Genomic DNA, 23,953 nt, shown 5'->3' on the forward strand with positions numbered 1-23,953 from the left:
CATTCACTGGACCATCATTTGTTCCACCTCAAGAGCAGCAATGTTGATGCCCTTGGCCACCACAAAGTAGCAACATGCCCACTAGCTTCTCCATCACTGAACCCAACACTGACCTTCAGAATGAAAACAGAATTACAATTCAGGATGCAGGTTCCCAGACAAAATACTAGAAGATCAGTTCAGTGTACACATTACACAAACAGCAGCAGACTTCAAAACAAAAACGGTTCATCTGAAATTTACACCGAGAAATTATCATTTAAATTTAAACTAAATATTTTTATTTCCTGAATCTGGCAATTCTATTCAAAATAGATGTGACTCTTGTGATGAGATAAACTTTTTAATTTAAGTGTTTATCCTTAATAGTTTATTCAGTTACCTATTCTTCCTGAGTTATGATACTCTTTAGCTAGGAAAAAATCAGTATTATTTAGCTTGATCAGATATTTATCATACAGTACTTGAAGGAGACACCCCCTACAGCCTACCCCACCCTACCCTGCACAGCAGGGACTTTTTGTTGGACCCTGGATTAAACACAAACCACACCCAAACACATGTTTTCTCAGAGAGATCCTTTACTAAGCAGGGAAGAAAAAATAAAGTGGCTGCTTTCTGACTCAGGCAGAAAAGCAGCAGCAAATGACGTTGCAGGTGTAGTTTATAGGAGGAGGGAAAGGGGAGATCTGTGATAGGATGCTGTTGTAAAGGGGACAGGGGAAGAAGGAGAGGGGAAGGGGACAAAAGGAAGGTGGAAGGGGTGTTTGTCCTGGAGGAACAAAGGACTGCCCCTGGATAGAGCGGAGACAGACATGGCACACAAGCAAATGGTGGTTTATAAAGGTAAAGGAGAAACCCTGTGTTAGGATGAGGTGTTTAATTTTTAATTGGGCATGTTAATGAGGGCAGCCAAAGGGGGTTTCTGGCTGTTGGGCTTTAATACTTTGATAGCTGGACCTTGGTAGTCAGCCGCAGGAGGAGGAAGTGGCCAAATAAGGGAATGGACCTTGGTGGCTAGCTTTAGGAATGTAATCCAATGGTTTAGCAAGGCAGAGGGAGTGGGAGAAGGACAAGGCCTGCCAGAGCCACATGCTCCAGTGTGCTAGTGTCCCGTCAGCACTAGATTCACATTTTTAATTCCCTCAGGAAAAATGGATATGCTGGAATGCATATGTGTCATATTTTTTAAAAGTTTTTTCTTTTGTTTGTTTTTTTGTTCAGTTTTGTTTGAAGCAGGGTCTCACTATGTAGCTCTCTGGCAGGCCTTCAATTCACGATGTAGACCATCCTGGCCCCAAACGTAGAGAGATCTGCCTGCTTCTGGCTCCCAAGTGCTATATTAAAGTCCTGCACCATCATGGCCAGCTTTGGTTTTTGTTTTTGTTTTTAATTGACTGTTCTAGTTAGCATACAAAATAATAAATTTCATGTGATATTTTCATACATACATGCAGCAGGCCACAAAAATATATTATAGAGATTCAGCTATATATAATAAGCTATACCTTAACAGATCAAGGAGTCTTTCAAGAGGAAGCAATTTATCAAGGAATATTTGATGTTATTTAGCTTATTAATGTATATCAGCTGTCTTCTGCCATGAAATTCTTGTGTGCCAATATACGGCAAACAGTTTAGCTTCTCAGACCGGCTGCTGATCCACTAGGTAACACTTCCTGCAGGGCCTAAGAGACAGGTGGGCTGCAGATGCATAGCTTTGTTTCTTGTGCAAATGAAGCTCAGACCCTCCCCTTCCTTCAAGCCTAGTAGCATTGCAGAACAATTGACTCAGGACAATAGGGCTTCTTGGATAACCAGGTGCAGTAAGACTAAAGTAGAATTCCTGGCCCAGGCAGAGTCAGGCCAGAGAAGGAGGAACAAGGCAGATCTTTTGTAGACTGTGGCTCAGGCCAAGGAGTGAGGAGCAAGGAAAAGTTTTTTGTAGACTGTAGGTGGATTTGTATCAGGTCAGGAGAGGAGAAGAAGAAGGAAAGATGGAGGATGTAGGAACAGAGGACCAAGATGAGATCGTAGGCATAAGAGCTTAGTTACTATTAGGCTATTAGAGGACAGAAAAGGAAGGGACAAGGAGGAACGGAGTGTCAGGACAGAACTGAAGCTGCATAGATAGAATTTTGTCTTAGAGAAATAAAGTAAATGGACAAAAGAGCATGGTGTATGTTGGTTATGCCGCCGAGCTGCCCCTCGTGGCTGGTCACCGCCCGCGGCGGCCATGCCCGCGGAGGAGCGTGCTGATTGAAAGAACCATAGCCATGGTTACCTTTTTAGAGCTTTATTGGGGGGGGAGAGACAGAGATAGACAGACAGAGAGAGAGAGAGAGAGAGAGAGAGAGAGAGAGAGAGAGAGAGAGAAAGAGAGAGAGAGAAGGGGGGGAGAGGGAGAGAGGGGGACCGACGGGGGGAGAGAGCGCAAAGGAGAGGGGACAGAGAGAGCCCACAGAGGGCCCAACCACTTTTTAGGCTGGGAAGCCGGCGAAGGCTGATGACGTAATTAAAGGACGTAAATAAGGACCAAAACCTTACATCCCAGACTTTCCCTTATTATAAAAAAAAAGCAGGTAGATGGGACTAGGGGCGTCGTTCCTCTCAAAAACTGCTTCCAGCTGACTTTTGGACGTTGGTTGGCTCTGGGGGGAATGGAGAAGGGGAGTCTTCCGAGGTAGACAGGCGTTGTGAGATGCTGTCTGTCATCTGTTTGCTCTGGAGACATGTATCCCTCTTGGCTGTGACTGGGAACTTTCTGTTTGACAAGATGCTGGTGACACAGAAAAAACTTAGAGAGAAAAGAATCATTATTATTTTATGTTGACATTTATGTGAGGTAGATCCGGCCTGTCCCTATGGATTTTGAAACATGTTAAGCTTTATCAGAGACAGATTATTTTAAAGTACCTGTTTCCTTTACTGGTTCAGCATCTAGGAGACAGGTGATCAATTGTTAAAAGCATCTCATAGTAATAGATGTTTACATTAAAGTCTTTTTAGCGCCCAGACGCTTTTGGGTCTGGGGGTGTAAATACCTTTTAGCTGTTACAGTTTCTTATTTGATGATCTCTGGTCTCCGGTTCTGTGGTGGTCCTGTACCATTAGCTGAACAGTGAGTTAGAACAGGAAACTGGGAAGAGAAAAGCTTGTGGTACATGAGAATTTTTTTTTTTTTTTTTTTTTTTTTTTTTGAATTAGGGACAAGGCAAAGATCAGGGTCCTGTCTGTATGCACATGAGAAACACAGGCAGTGGATCTGGAATGAAGCAATGAGCACTTATTTTAGGTGGAAATCTTTTTTCATTAAGTAACTCTGAAAGTGCAATTAAATCAGGTGAGGTAGTAAGGCTGTCCTCTGTACCCAACAATAAAGGAGAGGTGGCATCCCAAAACTCCCAGGACTGAGTCAGTGGCTCTGGTGTCCAGAAGGAAAGAAACAGATCGCTTCCCTGCTGCGTTCTGGGTTCCCTGCCATGTCTGTAGCCAAGCCTAGGTCTGCTGAAGGTCTTAGCTTGATGTACCCATGCATCTTGGTGCCTGGGGGCAGTCAGCTGACTCTGTCTTTCTAGGTGGCACTTTTAACAAGGCTGTCGATGGCCTGGCAGGGCATTCTCTAGCCCGTGGCCTTTTCCTCACTTAAAACAGGGACCCAACAGCTTTTGGGAGTCAGCGAGTGCCAGCACTTGGCAATTTTGTTTTTGGGCTTTTATCTCTTCCCTGGCACACCTTAAATGCCACAGATGACTCTTTTGCCTGTGGGGTCAGGAGCCTTGCTCTCCAGATGCTTAAGTTTTAGTCGGGGAGGTCTGGGGAACAAGAGACGGATTTTACTCTATGTCCTGAATTTTTTTTTTTTTCCTGCTGATTGATGGCTTAAGGACAGCTTTTGGAAGATCTGCCAGTAGGCAGACTATAAACCGATCCTTTTCCAGAAGACTTGTCTGAGGCTATAAGCTGTTTTTTTTTTTTGGCTTAAGAGCCATCCTGACTACTGTAAACTTATTTGTATGGATCTTAGCCGCTTTTAGACCTGTCTGTGCTTCTCAAGGCAGTTTGAGAATGAGTGGGTGGAGTTAAGGTGAGTTAGGGCGAGTCCTAGAAGCCGCCCAAGCCTGCCCACTTGAGCCTACCCACTGCCGGCGGAAGTCAGACAGAAAAGGTTGCACGTGGAGACGCAGAAGTGGGGAAGGAGCAGGGTTTCAGAACTTTAGCAGAAAGCTTGGAGATAAAGTGACTCTTATTTGCCCGTTCTCTGGCAGAAGTTCCCGCGACTCTGTTATGCGGCCAGATTTACACTGTTATGAGACCAGGTCTACCAGTGCCTGCCCCTATCCACCAATATATCTGCCCTTTTGTCGCATGGGTGTAGCCGAGAGAAAAAAAATAAAAAATTAAAATAACAAACCGGGATCAGACTACAATCTTGGGCGTCCCCAAAGAGTGGAGAGAGATCCATGAATCAGCTCAAGTTCACCATCCTCTTTGTCAAGGGATGTGAAGGGCTGCAGCTGCGTCGCAGTTGATCCACCCGGTAGACCAAGACATCATTTACTTTCTCGTCAGAAACGAAAATGTGCCCGTTGCTGGTGCAGCTCGAGGACAACCCCCGGGGTGTCCGTCGGAAATAATATAGCTCAGACTACAACCGCGTGAGAACGGCGGACTTACTGTGGTGAAGAATCATGGCGGTGGCGGTGTGGGGGTCCAGCGGAGGCGGCGAGGGACGGGCGCGCGCTCGCGGTCTCGCGGTCTCGCTGGATGGGGGAAGAGGCGGCAAGCAGCAGCAGTCAGCAGGTCCTCGGTGTTCGGTGGTGTATCCGAGTCACGGCACCAATGTTGGTTATGCCGCCGAGCTGCCCCTCGTGGCTGGTCACCGCCCGTGGCGGCCATGCCCGCGGAGGAGCGTGCCCGCGGAGGAGCGTGCTGATTGAAAGAACCATAGCCATGGTTACATTTTTAGAGCTTTATTGGGGGGGGAGAGACAGAGAAGGACAGAGAGAGAGAGAAAGACAGAGAGAGAAGGGGGGGAGAGGGAGAGAGGGGGACCGATGGGGGGAGAGAGCGCAAAGGAGAGGGGACAGAGAGAGCCCACAGAGGGCCCAACCACTTTTTAGGCTGGGAAGCCGGCGAAGGCTGATGATGTAATTAAAGGACGTAAATAAGGACCAAAACCTTACAGTGTACATAGATTCTTTTCCCTCAGATAACCCCACACCAGACATAGCATCTTCCCCAGGACCCTGGAGGGATTTTCTCAGGGCAGGCCCTTGGGAAAATTCCATTACATATGTATCATTGTGCCTAGCTCATATTCACCCTCTATTATTCCCCAACCTACCTCCCAATTGACACTATCCCTATTCATTTCCCTAAATAGTCCCCTTTCTGCTTCCATACCATCTACTCAATATTGAAACTGAGTTCCACATAAAAGGGAAAACAAATAATATTTGAATTTATGAGTATGGCTTACTTTGCTTAAATGTTAGGATTTCCAATTTAATTTATTTTCCTGCAGAAGACATATTTTCATTCTTTTTTCTAGTTAAGTAAAATCCCATTGTGTACATGTCACATTTTCTCTATCCAATAATTCCTGATGAGCATCTAGAATGGTTCCATAATGACTACTGTGCCCATTGTTGTAGTAAACATAGATGTGCAAGATCTGTGATGCGCTGGATTAAACTCCTCCAGTATATACCCAGGAGTGATATAGCTGGATCTTATGCCATAGCTATTTTTAGTTTTCAAGGAAGCCCCATAGTAATTACTACATTGGCTCTACGAGTTTATATTACTACCAGCAGGAGATAAGTTATATGCCTGCCATCTTCCTTTGTTGTTTGTTGACTACGTGATAGCCGTTCTGCCCAGGGTGAGATGAACCTTAATGTAATTTTAATTTACGTATTCCTGATAGTGATGATGAACATCTTCCCATGTGTTTATTGGCCATTTTTATTTATTCTTTTGAAAACAATCTGTCCATCCAATATGCGCATCCCTTTATTGATGGATGATTTGTTCTGGGTATTTGATTTTGGAGTTCTTTATAGATTTTAGATAATAGTAATTTTAGATAGTTGGGAGAGAGTTCCTCCCATTCTGTAGGCTATCTCACCCTGTTTTTACTTCTTGTTTTCATTTATTCCCATTTGTCCAGGCTTAAACTTATTTTCAAAACTATTAAAGTCCCTATCAGAAAGCCACTGACGGTGCCTGTATCTTGACGTATCTTGGTAGTTCCTTTAGCAGTTTCAGAGGTTCAGTTATTACAATAAGGCGTCTGATCTGTCTTGGTTTTATCTTTTGTGCAGGGTGAGAGAGACAGATCAGTTTTAGTCTTTTACATGTGATTATCTAGTTTTCCCAGCACCATTTGCTGAAGGGCTGCCATTGTTCCAATGTGGGTTTTAAATACCTTTGTAAAGATTGGGTGGCTGTAACTCTTCAGGCTCATTTCTATTATCTTCCAGTCCATTCCTTTAGCCTATATGTCTATTTTTGTACAATGTCATGCTGGTTTTATTGCTACACTCTTTAGCATAGCTTTAGACCAGGTATTGTGCTTAGTCTGGCATTGCTCTTTCTTCTTAGGATTGCTTTGGCTACTTAAGGTCTTTTGTATTTTGTCAGTTTTAGGACTATTTCTTCTAGTTCTATGAACAATGTGATCAGAATTTTGATGGAGTTTTATTTCATCTGTAGATCACTATCAGCAATGTAGTCATTGCCAAAATGTTAACATCAGAGGTCTTCCCCTCTTCTAGTGTTTTCATGCTCTTTTCTTTAGTGCTTTGGTGTTCACACTGTAGAAATAATTCATGTCTGTGTTTAAGTTCATCCCTAGGTGTAGGTTTTTAAGCTCTTGAGAGTGGAATTTTTTTCCCCTGATTCCTATCTCAGCAAGTTTATTATTAGTCTATAGAAAAGTTATTGGGTTTTTGTATGTGGACTTTTTACTCTGTTACTTTGCTCAAGACATTTTATAAACCTAAAGAGTTTCTGGAACAGCCTTTAGTGTCATATCATTGAGAAATTTGGGTAACTTGACTCCTTCCTTTCCTCTATATCACTTCTGTTTTCTTTTTCTTTTTTGTTTAGTCAAGACTTCAAATATTTTATTGAATAAGAGTGAGTAGAGTAGGTTTTGTCTCATGCTTTAAATATTATCACTTAGTGTAATATTGACTACAGGTTTCTCATATATAGTTTCTACTATGTTGCAATAGCTTCCTTCTATCCCTTGTTTCATCATGATTTTTAGCAGAAAGGGATGGTGAACTTTGTCAAAGACGTTTTCTGCATCTTTTAAAGTGATGGTGTGGTTTCCATCCTTACGTCTATTTATATACTGTATTATATAATACACTTATTTTTATATCTTGAGTCATCTTTGCATATCTGGAATAAAGCCAGATTGGTCACAGTATGTGATCCTCTTAATGTGTTCTTGGATTCCATTTGCAAGAATTTTATTGAGAATTTTTATGTCTATGTTTATCAGGCAAATTTGGTCTCTTTTCTTTTCATTGTGTCCTTATCTGGCTTGGGTATTAGGGTAATACTGACTTAATAGACTGAGTTTTATAGTGTTCCTGTCAGTGTTATAGAACAGTCTGGGAAACGTTGATGCTAGAATTTGGCAGTGAGAATCAATCCTGACCTTTCATCTCTAAGAGACTTTATTATTGTTTCAATCTTTTGCTTGCTGTTGATCAGTTTAAGTTGATACATACTTTTGATTGATTTTTTGTAAGACATGTGCTTAGGAATTTATCCATTTCTTCTATTATTTCCAGGTTTGAAAAAATGTTTTAAAGTCATTATGGTGGTGACACATGCCTTTAATCACAGCACTTGGGAGGCAGAGGCAGAAGGATCTCCAAGTTCGAGGACAGCATGGTTTGCATAGTGAGTTCCAGGACAGCCAAGGCTACATAGAGAAATCCTGTCTGGAAAAGAAAAAAAATGTTTTTTAAAGTCTTTTTCAACAGCCCTCTGCATTTCATTGGTATCTGTTGTAATGCCTCCTATTTTATCACCAATTTTATTATTTTGACTTTTCTCATTCTTTAGTGAATTTGGCTCAGAGTTTATATTTTCTTTAGCATCTGTGCTATTAAGTACTTTCTTGACCATTGTTCTTTCTCTCCATGTCCTGCTTTTGAGTATGGCTTGTTCTTGCTTTCCTAAGACCTTGAGATATATCATTATTTGATTGAAATGTCTCTGATTTTTTAATGTACTCATTCATAGTTATAAATTTTCCTTTAGAAATGCCTTAGGTGTACCCAAAAGTTCTGGTAAGTGGTACTTTTACTTTTATTTAATTATAGGAACATCTTCATTTCCTTCCTCATTTCTATAAACCATTGGTCATTCAAAAGTTATGTCTTAGTATCCAAGTACACATACTGTGCATGTGATTTTTCTTGCTGTTGATTCCTAGTTTTATTCCACTGTGACATGATAAGACACAGAGCTTATTTTCACTGTGTATATTTCTTCTGAATTACTTTATGGCTAAAACATGGTTTATTTTAGAGAGAGTTCAATGGGATACTGAAAATAATGTATCCCACAACTTTAATATGCTATTAAAATCTGTTAAGTTCATGTGGCATACAGTACTTGTTAACTCTGATGATTCTTTATTAGTACTTAGTTGGGAGGGCCTATCTATATTAACAGGAGTGAGGTGGTAAAGACACCTGTTATTATTGTATCAGGATATATGTCTTCTTTTATGTACATAATGAAATTAGGTGCTCCAGCATTCAGTCTATATATAGTCACAATTTTTCTATCTTTTTAACGGATTGTTCCTTTTATTAAGATGTCGGATCCATCTTTGTCTCTTAGAATTAGTTTAGCTTTTATTGGGGGAAGTCAGGGTTCCCACTTTCTGGGCTTAGTCTTCCTTTTTAACAGGCTAATTTTAGAGGGATGTCAAAAGAAGTTCAAGGACAATTTTATTAGAACTAGTGAAAAACCAGCAGGGTCAGGCAAGCCCTGTTGTTGGCAGCTCTGCCTGGAGGAAGATGTAGAAGAGCAGGTGAGAACCACATTCTCTTTGTAGGCAGCCACATGGCAGAAGGACAATGTGAGATGCCACAAACACTGCTTGATTGTCCTACCCTCTACCACGCCACTATTTCCCACCCCATCGCACTTCTACTAGGGAATGTCAGCAACCCCATTATCATTAACACAGATGTAGCTATTGTTCTGCTTATTTCACTTTACTGCTTACTGGACTGTATCTATCCCAAGAAGGCAACAGAATGGTCAAAAGAAAAATCAGTGTTACAACTCTTAATGCAGGGGTACTGGTACTGGGGGCAGTGATTTCAGAGAAAATGTAAGAAACTCCAGAGACTTGACTTGGAGAAAACATGCCCAGGCTTTGGCCAGTATCAAACATAACTCAGGAAGGAAAAAAAAAGTATCTCAGAAAAGCAGGAAGACTGCGGTGTTGTGTAATGGAAGTTCTACAAGCTGCTACATGGAAGTGGGTAGTCTGGGAAAGGAAAGTACATTATCTCATTAAAGGGATAATTATCCCTCCCATCTCTTTAGTGTGGCTTTAGGTAAATAAGCCATCTGGGGGTGGTCTTTTGACCAAGTGATTGACAGACCCAAATAGATTAATTCTTGAGCAAGGAGACAATAGCATGTAATGCTCTAATCTTTGGAGCAAATTAGAATGTCATGATTCCACCAAGATCAAGAGTTATTCCATTCTGTTGACCAGGAGAAAATAGCTTTCTCTTAGCAGACCTTAGCAGGCCCCTGATATTCATCCTCAGCAGACTCCAAGACCACTGTAGCACTTTGAAGTCTACTTTATCAGATATTAGAATAGCCATAGTAATTTCCTTGGGGCTTTTGTTTGCTTACTAAAATTACTTTCCTTTCCCTATCAGTCTGGGAATGACTTTGAGAGGTTCTTGTGAGAGGTCTTGTGTTATTTTCATGTGGTTGCCATTGTAAATGAACTGGCATTTTCCTTTTTTAATGCTATGCCACTTTACCTGGAGAGATATCCTTCCACCCCAGATATGGCAACAACAGTTCAAAGTAACAATTCTACCCAAGTCTAGCTTGATGAGCCAATGAGTTTATTGGAGTTACTTACAGGATAAAGAGTACTTGTAATAATATGAATGACTCAACATAGCTGCATCACTGCAAAGTTCTATCATATCATGAATATGATATGGAAACTGCATCATGAAGTCCGACCTATCACAGGCTCCATATTCTAGTATATTCCAAGATCAAATGCATCTGGAGGGCATGAAGGATTGATGGGTAGAGTGTTATATGAGATGCCACAAATACTACTTCATTATTCACCCTCTACCACACCACCATTTCCCACCCCATCCCATTTCTACTAGGGAATGTCAATAACCCCATTATCATTAACATAGTCATAGCTATTGGTCTGTTTATTTCATTTCACTGGTTACTGGGCCAGGACTGTATCTATGCCAAGAAGGCAATGGAGTGATCAGAAGAAAAATCAGTGTTACAACCAATAATAAAATTCTTTGTGTTGTCTGTTTGCTTTTAACTCTGGCATCTTGACTGTGTGTGTCATGAAGAGACTGTTCTTTATTCATGTCTGCTTAGGGTTCACATATAATGTCTCTTGTGTTTAGGTACTTATTTCTCTTCATGTAGAAGTCTTTCTGCAATAATTTCATTGTATTGATTTTTCTAGGCCTTATTTTTTGCATCTCCTTCTTCTACCACATTGATTTATTAATATTTGTATTTAGTCATTTGGTTATGTCTCAGATATCCTGGGCATGATGCTGACACTTGTTTTTTTATCTTTATTGACATTGAAACTCAATATTTCCTCAAACTTCTCCTCCATCACTGATGGTCTTTCTTCTGCTTATTTTGGTCTAGGGGAGATAATTTCCTTATATTTTTAGTTGGTTCATTGGTTTTTTTTATTCTAACAACTGTGGCTTTCTTTAATTTCAATTTCCCTGCTGTGTTTTTTATCTGTATCGCTGGCTTTTGCATCATTTTTCTGGCTTTATCTTCTGTATTGCTAGCTCTCTTTTCCAGGTCCTAAACTGATTCCTTTACTTTATTCATCTGATTATTTGTATTCTGATAAATTTATTAATCCATTCTACAAATAAACTTCTGATGCTTTAATCTATTAATATACCCACTTCAGTATTTTCAAATTCAACTAGCTGAAAAGTTGTGATGTTTGGATACTTAGCTTTTGAAATTGTGGATCATGATCCCACATGAAGCTGTCTAACCAATTGTTGAAGTGATGAAATTTTGCTAATAATAGAAGAGCCTGCACTCTTATAGAAAACTGTCTCTCTCAGAAGCTAACAGTCAGCTGCTAATAATTCCTCAGCTAGGGGTGGAAGTTCATGAACAACCTAGATCTCTATGCTGGAATTTTGTCTGGCTTGGGCTTGCACAGATCTTGTGCATGCTGTGGCACTATAAAGAGTTCATGTGTGCAGCTACCTGTCCCTGCTGTGTCCAGCAGACAGTTTCCTTAAAGATACCCAACACCTCTGGAGTTTGCATTCTTTCCACCTCCTATTCCACAGTGCTCCATTTAGGGCTGAGCCATCAGCAGTCTCCTATTCTCCATGCCTTGGCCAGTTGTGAGTCTGTGACAATCACCACTTATTGCAAATAGAAGTTTCACAGATGAGAGTTACATTGATTATAGGTATAATGACAAGTCATTAGGAGTCAGTTTATGACTATATCCACTTAGCAAATAGTAATAGGTTCCTATCTATGACCCATTGGGCCATAGGTCCTGGCCTGATAATAATGTCAAATGTAGGTTTCATCATATAGTATGAAACTTAAACCCCATGTTGATCATCCCCAAGTTATTTGTGTCACTGTTCTGACAGTGGGAATGTCTTGCTAGACCAGTCATTAGTGTAGCTTGCAGAGTTCACAACTGGATCAGAGTGATGGTTGCTTTTCTCCTCTGGGAGCATTCATAGCACTTTCAAGCACTGTGAAACCTCACCAGTAGGCATGAGGCTTTCAGGCCAATGCCTGCTTCCTTCCCACGTATTCTGTCACTCAAGTATATTATGCCTTGAGCCAGAGGGTCTTGTTGTAAAGTTCTGTAGAGTAACAAAGAGCAATGAAAATAGGCTATAATGTTTGGGGATCTAAGGAACCTCATTGTATATATAGACAGATAGATGATAGACAGATAGATAGAGAGATAGATAGATAGATAGATAGATAGATAGATAGATAGATAGATAGATAGACAGATGATAAATAGTATCTTTGAAGAAGTATCTACAGTAGGTTTCCATATGACTCATTTGAAAGGTCATTAGATTTATTATCCCTGTCCATATTCCCTAATGCCTTCTGCAGGCCCACCACAATATAACCCTTTCTGTTCTATTATTCTCTTTTAACCCTTTATACCAATACATTCTATCTCCCCTTCCTTTAAAGTCCCTCTGCATAGCCACCAGAGCTGTCTTCATTCTGGGAGCTTTCCTTTTTAACATGTAATGGGCCACTACTCTACACACGAACCCTTGAAGTCTGTAGGCTAGACAGGTTCTTCCTCCCTCCCCATGCTCCCAGACTGTATAACCTGAAGTGATAATGTTCTAGCTCAGAGGCACTTGGGCATGTTTTGAGCTGTGTTAGGTTTCTTTTCACTGAGTTGCCTCTCTGTTTCTCTGTATATTTTGGCTGTCTTACCAGTCCCTTTGTGAATTTTCAATGTTCATTCTCTTTTCAGAATAGAATCAATTCTTTGTTATCATGACTCTTCTCCTTCATCTTGCAACACAGTAACAAATTCTAATGCACTATCTTACCCAGAAATCTCAATAGGACATCATGGATGCTGGTTCCATCATCAATATTCAACTAACAAGTGTTTTTATTACTATTATTTTTTCATATAATATATTGTTATTATATATTTTACCTGACGCACCTCCCTCCTCAATCAATTTCATTCTCGATAGCCCAATTAAATAAATCAAAGTGAAAAAATACTAAAATAAAGCAGAAAGTACACAGTAAACTTGGAGTCTGTTTTGTGCTGGCCACCTACACCTGAATGTGGGACCTGCCCTGGAGTGTGGTTGATATACCTGGTACCAATCTACAGAAGAAGACTGATTTTCCCTCTCCCAACCATTATCAATTGCAAATAATTTTTGGTTAGGGGTGAGACTGTGTGTATGTCCCCTTCTCTATACTGAGGTTTAGTCTGGTTTGAACTTGTGAGGGCCTTATGGATACTGTCACAGTCTCTAGGGGTTCATATGTGCATCAGCCCTGTTGTGTCTGGAAGACACTGTTCCCTTGGAGTCACCCACCACCTCTGGCTCTTACAATTGTTCTACCTCCTCTTCCACATAGGTCCTTGAGCCTATGTGGAAGAGTTAGATAAAGACACACTGTCAACTAATGAGTATTTTTGATCATATAACTATGAACAAGGCCTTTGCCAAAGAGGTTAGTAAAAGCACCACACACATACACACACACACACACCCATACACACACACACACACACACACACACACACACACACACACACACATTAAAAAAATTCTATGTTGTAGAATGTTATTTTAAGGTGTGTTACTTTTGCTTATGTTGCATTTGCTTAACTCTGTGAAGCTGTGTTACTGTGCCTGTGTAAAACACCTGACAGTCTGATAAAGAAATGGCCAATAACAAGGCAGGAGAAAGGATAGGTGGGGCTGGCAGGCAGAGAGTATATTAGAAGGAGAAAACTGGGAGAGGAAGATCTAGCAGCCAGAGAAGGAGAAGAACTCCAGGGGCCAGCCACTCAGCTACACAGCAAACCACAGAGTAAGAATAAGATTTACAGAAGTAAGAGAACAGGAAAAGCCCAGAGGCAAAAGACAGACAGGATAATTTTAAGTTAAGAAAAGCTGGCAAGAGAAAAGCCAAGCTAAGGCTGGGCATTCATAATTAAGAATAAGTCTCTGTGTGTGGTGGTATTTATTTGGGAGCTGGGTGGTGGGTCCTCCAAAAGAACAAAAGAGTGAAAAACAAACAATAACAATTTTAATTAGGTAGTCAAGAAATTTCTAGACAAAGTAAATGTTTAATGAAGATCTGAAAGGTTTAATCCAAGAAACCAACTTAAAAATTGAAACATTAAACTCATTCATTTTTATTTATTCACTCATTCATCCCAGTATCCAGAATAACCTTGCCATGTATCATATGTTGTTCAAAATAAATACATTAAGTTACTTCAAAAACTAAGAATTATACTACAATAGACTGAAAGGTGTTTTACTGTTTTGTTTTTCTGTTTTAATTTACTGGGAATTTTTTTTCTCTATTTTTAATTAAATCTTGACAAGATATATCAAATTGTACCAAAACCCAATTCTAACTTTTTTATATCAAACCTATATAACATTTTCATTGGTAAAACTATATATATGTGCATATATGTATATGTTACTGACTCTGAATCTCTAGTTTTTCATTGGAATATTATGTGTATATATATATATATATATATATATATATATATATATATATATATATATATATAAAGCGTGCATCAGAACTGTGTGGCTTATAAAAACATCTCAAAATGAATATACCATTGTCATTGTTAGGGTTCCTATTGCAATGAAGAGACACCATGACCATGGCAACTCTTATAAAAGAAAACATTTAATTGGGTGGCTTACATTTCAGGGGTTTAGTCTGCTATCATCATGGCAGGACATGGTGGCATGCAGGTACACATGGTGCTGGAAAAGAAGCTGAGAGTTCTATATCTTGACCCACAGGAAACATGAAGTGGTCTGAGACACTGGGTGTTGCTTGAGCATATATGAGACCTCAAAGCCCACCCCCACAGTGACACACTTCCTCCAACTGGGCCATACCTAATCCAACAAAGCCAGACCTCCTAACAGTGCCACTCCCATTAAGCTTATGAGGGCCAATTATATTCAAACTACCATATTCCACTCCCTGGCCCCCATAAGCTTGTAAAAGTATCATAATACAAATTACATTTAGTCCAACTTCAAAGGTCCCCATAGTCTATCTCAATGATGTTTTAAAGTTCAAAGTATTTTCTGAGATTCATGCAATCTTTTAGCTATAATCTCCTATAAAATCAAAATAAAAAACCAGATCAAATACTTCCAACATATAATGGCACAAGATATATATTATCATTCCAAAACACCGAGAAAAGAGCAGGGTGAAGAAATACTGGACCAAAGCAAGACCAAAAGCCAGAACAACAACAAAAAAAAAAAAACCCTCCAAACTCTGCATCTCCATGTCTGATGTCAAAACACTCTTGAGATCTCCAACTCATCTCAGCGTTGTTGACTGCAACACACTTCTTTCTCTTGGGCTGGTTCCACTCTCTGTTAGCAACTTTCCTTGGCAGGTATTCCATGACTCTGGCATCTCCAACATCTTGGAGTCTCCAAGGCAACCCAGGCTTCACTTTCACAGCTTCAGGCAATGGCCATTCAGGGACACCTCTGGCCTCAGCAGCTTTCCTTAGTTTCTCTTTGACTTTAAAGCCAGAATAACATGACTAAAGCTGCGTAGTTCTGCTGCTTGCTGGGGCTGACACATGACAACCTCGTTCAATTACATCTTCACCAAATTTCTGTTTTCCATGGCGTGGTAGTTTGGAAGAAAATGGCCCCCAAATGGAGCAGCACTAATAGGAGGAGCTGCTTTGTTGGAGTGGGTGTGGCCTTGTTGGAGGGAGTGTGTCACTGTGGGGTCAGACTTTGAAGGCTCCTATGCTCAAGATATAACCCAGTGTTACAGTCTACTTTCTGTTTCCTGCATGATGTAGAACTCTCAGCTACCTCTCTAGCATCATGTCTGCCTGCACATGGCAGTATCCCACCATGATGATAATGGACTAAACCTCTGAAAAATGTAAGCCACCTCAGCTCCTCCCATCCCTCACTCCTTCTCAAATTAATTTAGTGGTACTTGTATGTATATATGTTTAGGGCTGACCACTTGGAATTAGATAACTTATCAGAGGCCTCATCCCTAAAGAAGACTGATTCTCTTCCTCCCAGCAGCCATTAATTTCCTGTAGCTGTTCATCTAGAGGTTTAGCAATGTGAAACTTCTCCCATTCACACTGGCATGTCAACTCAGGATGCTGTTTGAGATTTCACTGGTGCAGCTTTCATATCACAAACAGAAAACACTCTCTATAGCATATATCCCAGTCCTCCAGCTCTTAGAGTCTTTCTGCCCCATCTTCCATAATGTTTCTTGAACCTCTGGTGTAGGGTTGTAGGCAGATGTTTTAATTGGGATTGAGCATACCCTAGTCTGTTGTTCTCTGCATTTTGAGAGGTGTGGGTTTCATTTTTAATTATTAAAAATTGCAAGGATAGGTAGACAGAATGACAGATAGATATGCAGATAGACACTTGATGAAGAAAGTAAATAATAGATGATAGATACATAGATAGATGATAGATAATGATGATAGTTACATACATACATACATAGATGGTAGATAACAGAAGACAGACAGACAAGTAGATAGATAGATAGATAGATAGATAGATAGATAGATAGATAGACAGATAGATAGATAAACAGATAGATATGTAATAGATATTACATGGGAAATAGATAATATATAGTACATAGGTAGATGCATAATAGTTAGAAGATAGATGATGGATAGATAAGTAATAGTTGACAGTTAGATGCTTATATATGCACATATATATATATTCCTGGAATTATTCACAAAATATGGATTACTGCATTTTCCTCTAAAGAAGGAAGCTAGATCACTGGGAGGTGATGGCTGGGTCTTTCAGATTGGGATCATATGTAGGATCTATCCACACAAAAATAAGCAAATACTTCATTATTCTAAATGTGTGAATTGTGCTAAACTCTGAGGTTAATTTAATTCTTCTATATTCAAGTTGGCATAGCCATGGAGACTAAAAGATTAATAATTAAGTGTTTATTTCCTTAAAAATTGCTTTTTATGACATTAAAAAACTGTATGGGCTATGATAAAGCATATCACTGTTCTTAGAGCTGAATGTGAACATTGTTTGCTGATACACGATCACCATTATCACAGCCTTCCTGTATGACTCAAAGTACATTTGCACCACTGTGGGTTAAATTTTGACCCCTCTCCCCCAAATATATATGTGAATACATGTATATGTATATATGTGTGTGTGTGTGTTTGTGTATTCATTTATATTTGTGAATATATAAATATGTTCACTGGTATTCATATATATATATATATATATATATATATATATATATATATATTCAGAATAGGATATGCATGTATGTATGTGTGTATGTATATATGTATGTATTCAGGTCCTAAACTTTGGTAGGCCTAAACAGGACCATAGTTGGAAATTGGGGGCATGGCCAAGTTCAGATTCTGTCCCTTTGGATGAAGACCACCCAAACCACTCCTGGTATCCTTCTAGGAGGGAACACAGAGGTACATGAAGACTACAAAATGACAATGCAGTGAAGATGACAGAGACGCTGCTGCGACCGAGCATACTGCAGCGGGTGGCCAGCAACTGCCAGGAGATGAGACAGGTGAGGCGGACTTTGTCAAGGAGCCTTCAGAGGAGCACGGCACTGCTGCTGTCTTCCTCTGGTTCCTTCTACTCCCAGAACTGAAGGAAATAAGCCAGTAGGTGCAACGTTGTTATTCCAGCCCGAGAGAAACAATGTGACATTAGTGGCACTCATACATGAGGAAAAGCATTCTTGAGAAATGAGCTGAGATTTATGGAAGAAGGCATTCTATACATTTAGAGAAAACAAATTAGGGTCAGACAGAACATTGGCTTTAAGGAAAATAAATGAGACTGGATACAGCCAAAAGAAAAATGTAAAATAAATATAAGCAAAGATCATTGATATAGATCTAGCATCTCCGTAAAAAGTGAAAGAGCTATACATGTGACTTTGTGATCAAGACTGAATCTTCGATCCCTGGGCACCAGCCACTCCAGGGAAGACCTGCCCAACTCGGCCCCAGGTTCTGGCCACCGGGCAGGTTCCCTGCTAGCCGCACCGGGAAGGATCCCCTTCTCCAAGACCCCTGGCAGACCCTGCAGTCTCCACGCCCTGCCCCCATGCCCATCCGCCTGAGCCCCAAGCCTCTTCCTGAGACTTAGAGGCCGGCCCCCAGCTCCCATCTTGCTCCGGACGTCCCTTTTGGAACAATCGTGAGTACCCTTCCTTGCCCCAGACCCCATCCCTGGGCACCAGCCACTCCAGGGAAGACCTGCCCAACTCGGCCCCAGGTTCTGGCCACCGGGCAGGTTCCCTGCTAGCCCCACCGGGAAGGATCCCCTTCTCCAAGACCCCTGGCAGACCCTGCAGTCTCCACGCCCTGCCACCACGCCCATCCGCCTGAGCCCCAAGCCTCTTCCTGAGACTTAGAGGCCGGCCCCCAGCTCCCATCTTGCTCCAGACTTCCCTTTTGGAACACTGACTTCCCTTTTGGAACACTGGTCTGTCTGAACCAAGTGTGCGGATAAGGCCAAGAACGAACCACAAGGAGATGGGCAGACGTCAAGGCAGAAACATATACAACAAAATGAATAGCAATACAGCATCACCAGGCCCTAGCCCTCCTCCAACACCTAGACCTGAACATCAGAAATTGGAAGAAGCAGAAGAAAACAGCCTTATGAATGACATCATGAAGAAGCTAGAGGCTTGCGTAGAGGAAAAGACAAAAAAATGTGAAGAACGCTGTAAACAACTAGAGGAAAGGGCAAACAAATTAGAAGAAATCAATAAAGTCCTGGAAGAAAACAATAAAATACTGAGAGAAAATCAAGAAAAATCAATGAAACAAATGAAGGAAACAGTCCAAGACCTGAAAAGGGAAATAGAAAAAATGAAGAAGACACAAACAGAGGGAATGCTGGAAATAGAAAATCTGAGAAAACGATTGGGAACTTCAGATGCAAGTATAATCAACAGAATGCAAGAGATGGAAGAGAGGATCTCTAGCGTTGAAGATACAGTAGAAGAAATACATTCATCAGTCAAAGAAAACACTAAAACCAACAAAGTCATGAACCAAAATGTCCAAGAAATTTGGGACACCATGAAAAGACCAAACCTAAGAATAATAGGGGTCGAAGAAGGAGAAGAATACCAACTCAAGGGCACAGAAAATATATTCAACAAGATCATAGAAGAAAACTTTCCCAACTTAAAGAAGGAAATGCCTATGAAGATACAAGAAGCTTATAGAACACCAAACAGACTAGACCCCCAAAAAAAGTCCCCTCGCCACATAATAGTTAAACAACTAAACGTACAGAATAAAGAAAGAATATTAAGAGCAGCAAAGGAAAAAGGCCAAGTGACATATAAAGGCAAACCCATCAGAATAACACCCGATTTCTCAATGGAGACTTTGAAAGCCAGAAGAACCTGGACAGATGTAATGCAGACACTAAGAGACCATGGATGTCAACCTAGACTAATATACCCAGCAAAACTTTCAATCACCATAGATGGAGTAAACAAGACATTCCATGACAAAGCCAGATTTAAACAATACTTATCCACAAACCCAGCCCTACAGAAAGCACTAGAAGGAAAATTCCAACCTAAGGAAGTCAGATACACCCTCGAAAACACAGGCAACAGATAAAGCCACAGCAGTAAACCCCAACGTATAGAAGTACCCACACATCACCACCAAAAAATAACAGGAATGAACAATCACTGGTCATTAATTTCCCTCAATATCAATGGACTTAATTCACCTATAAAAAGACATAGGCTTACAGAATGGATACGAAAGCAGGACCCATCTTTCTGCTGCATACAAGAAACACATCTCAAATTCGAAGATAGACACTACCTAAAAATAAAAGGCTGGGAAAAGACTTTCCAATCAAACGGTCTTAAGAAACAAGCGGGTGTAGCCATCCTGATATCCAGCAAAATAGACTTCAAACTAAAATCAATCAAAAGAGATCAAGAAGGGCATTACATACTCATCACAGGAAAGATCCACCAAGATGAAGTCTCAATTCTGAATATTTATGCCCCAAACACAAGGGCACCCACATATGTAAAAGAAACATTACTAAAGCTTAAATCACATATAAAACCCCACACGTTAATAGTGGGAGACCTCAACACCCCACTTTCACCACTGGACAGATCTCCCAAATTGAAACTTAACAGAGAAATAAAGGACTTAACTGATGTCATGACTCAAATGGACTTAATCGATATATACAGAACATTCCATCCTAACAAAAAAGAATATACCTTCTTCTCAGCACCCCATGGAACCTTCTCTAAAATTGACCACATACTTGGCCACAAAACAAATCTAAACAGATACAAAACAATTGGAATAACCTCCTGTGTTCTATCAGACCACCATGGTCTAAAGTTGGATTTCAACAACAACAAAAACTACAGAAAACCTGCAATCTCATGGAAACTGAATAATACCCTACTGAATCACCAATGGGTTAAGGAAGAAATAAAGAAAGAAATTAAAGACTTCCTAGAGATCAATGAAAATGAAGACACCACATATCCAAATTTATGGGACACTATGAAAGCAGTACTAAGAGGGAAATTCATAGCACTAAATGCCCACATAAATAAGTTGGAGAAATCTCACACTAGAGACTTAACAGCATACCTGAAAGCTCTAGAACAAGAAGAAGCACAGTCTCCCAGGAAAAATAGACGCCAGGAAATTATCAAAGTGAGAGCTGAAATCAATAAAATAGAAACAAAGAGAACAATACAAAAAATTAATGAAACAAAGAGTTGGTTCTTTGAGAAAATCAACAAGATAGACAAGCCCTTATCCAAACTAACCAAAAGACAGAGAGAGAGCATCCAAATCAACAAAATCAGAAATGAAAAGGGGGACATAACAACAGACATTGAGGAAATCCAGAGAATCATCAGGTCATACTTCAAAAACCTCTATTCGACAAAACTGGAAAACCTAAAAGAAATGGATAACTTTCTGGATAGGTACCACATACCTAAGTTAAATCAAGACCAGATAAACTATTTAAATAGTCCAATAACCCCTAACGAAATAGAAACAGTCATTAAAAGTCTCCCAACCAAAAAAAGCCCAGGACCAGATGGTTTCAGCGCAGAATTCTACCAGATCTTCAAAGAAGAGTTAATACCAATACTCTCTAAATTGTTCCACACAATAGAAACAGAAGGAACATTACCAAACTCCTTCTACGAGGCTACAATTACCCTAATTCCTAAACCAAACAAGGATACAACAAAGAAAGAGAACTACAGACCGATCTCCCTCATGAACATTGATGCAAAAATACTCAATAAAATACTGGCAAACAGACTCCAAGAACACATCAAAGCAATTATCCACCATGATCAAGTAGGATTCATTCCAGGGATGCAAGGGTGGTTCAACATACGAAAGTCCGTCAATGTAATACACCATATAAACAAACTCAAAGAAAAAAAACCATATGATCATCTCACTGGATGCAGAAAAGGCATTTGACAAAATCCAACACCCCTTCATGATAAAGGTATTGGAGCGATCAGGAATACAGGGAACATACCTAAACATAATAAAGGCAATTTACAGCAAGCCAACAGCCAACATCAAATTAAATGGAGAGAAACTCAAAGCAATTCCACTAAAATCAGGAACGAGGCAAGGCTGTCCACTCTCGCCATACTTATTCAATATAGTACTTGAAGTTCTAGCCAGAGCAATAAGACAACATAAGGAGATTAAGGGGATACAAATTGGAAAGGAAGAAGTCAAGCTTTCCCTATTTGCAGATGACATGATAGTATACTTGAGCGACCCCAAAGATTCCACCAAGGAACTGATACAGCTTATAAACACCTTCAGCAACATAGCAGGATACAAGATCAACTCAAAAAAATCAGTAGCCCTCCTATATACAATGGACAAAGAAGCGGAGAAGGAAATCAGAGATACATCACCCTTTACTATAGCCACAAACGACATAAAATACCTTGGGGTAACACTAACCAAGCAAGTGAAGGACCTATATGACAAGAACTTTAAGTCCCTGAAAAAAGAAATTGAAGAAGATGTCAGAAAATGGAAAGATCTCCCATGCTCATGGATAGGCAGGACTAACATAGTAAAAATGGCAATCTTACCAAAAGCAATCTACAGATTCAATGCAATCCCCATCAAAATACCAACACAATTCTTCACAGACCTGGAAAAAATAATACTCAAATTCATATGGAAAAACAAAAAACCCAGGATAGCCAAAGGAATCCTGTACAATAACACAACTTCTGGAGGCATCACGATCCCTGACTTCAAGCTCTACTATAGAGCTACAGTAATAAAAACAGCTTGGTACTGGCATAAAAACCGACATGTGGACCAATGGAATCGAATTGAAGACCCTGACATTAATCCGCACACCTATGAACATATAATTTTTGACAAAGAAGCCAAAAGCGCACAATGGAAAAAAGAAAGCATCTTCAACAAATGGTGCTGGCAAAACTGGATATCAACATGTAGAAGGCTGCAAATAGATCCATATCTATCACCGTGCACAAAACTTAAGTCCAAGTGGATCAAGGACCTCAACATAAATCCAGCTACTCTGAACCTGCTAGAAGAGAAAGTAGGAAGTAGTCTTGAACGCATTGGCATAGGAGACTACTTCCTAAATAGAACACCAGTAGCACAGACTCTGAGACAAACAATCAATCAATGGGACCTCTTGAAACTGAGAAGCTTTTGTAGAGCAAAGGATACGGTCAACAAGGCAAAGCGACAGCCTACAGAATGGGAAAAGATCTTCACCAACCCCACATCTGACAGAGGACTGATATCCAGAATATATAGGGAACTCAAGAAATTAGACATCAAAATGCCCAACAGTCCAATTAAGAAATGGGCTATAGAACTAAACAGAGAATTCTCAACAGAGGAAACTCAAATGGCTGAAAGACATTTAAGGAACTGCTCAACATCCCTAATCATCAGGGAAATGCAAATCAAAACAACTCTGAGATACCACCTTACGCCTGTCAGAATGGCTAAGATCAAAAACACTGAAGACACCTTATGCTGGAGAGGATGTGGAGCTAGGGGAACTCTCCTCCACTGCTGGTGGGAATGCAAGCTTGTACAACCACTTTGGAAATCAATATGGCGCTTTCTTAGAAAATTGGGAATCAATCTCCCCCAAGATCCAGCTATACCACTCTTGGGCATATACCCAAGAAATGCTCAACCACACCATAAGAGCACTTGTTCAGTTATGTTCATATCAGCATTGTTTGTAATAGCCAGAACATGGAAACAACCCAGATGCCCTTCAACTGAAGAATGGATAAACAAAATGTGGTACATATACACAATGGAATACTACTCAGCAGAGAAAAACAATGGCATCATGAGGTTTGCAGACAAATGGATGGATCTAGAAAAAATCATCCTGAGTGAGGTAACCCAGACTCAGAAAGACAAACATGGTATGTACTCACTCATAGCAGGATACTAGACATGAAACAAGGATGACTTGTCTGCTACTCACATCACCAGGGAGGCTACCTGGAAAACAGGACCCCAAGAAAGACACAGGGATCACCCAATGACAGAGAAATGGAATGAGATCTACATGAACAGCCTGGACATGAGTGGGGGTAATGAAAGGCGAGGGTTGAGGGAAAGAGAGCTTGGGGGAGCGGGAGATCCCAGCTGGATCAACAACAGAGAGGGAGAACAAGGAATAGGAGACCATGGTAAATGAAGACCACATGAGAACAGGAAGAAGCAAAGTGCTAGAGAGGCCCACAGAAATCCACAAAGATACCCACACAACAGACT

This window comes from Peromyscus californicus, unplaced genomic scaffold (assembly GCF_007827085.1).
Source record: "Peromyscus californicus insignis strain IS unplaced genomic scaffold, ASM782708v3 Scaffold_5__1_contigs__length_169319896, whole genome shotgun sequence".
Classification (NCBI taxonomy): domain Eukaryota; kingdom Metazoa; phylum Chordata; class Mammalia; order Rodentia; family Cricetidae; genus Peromyscus; species Peromyscus californicus.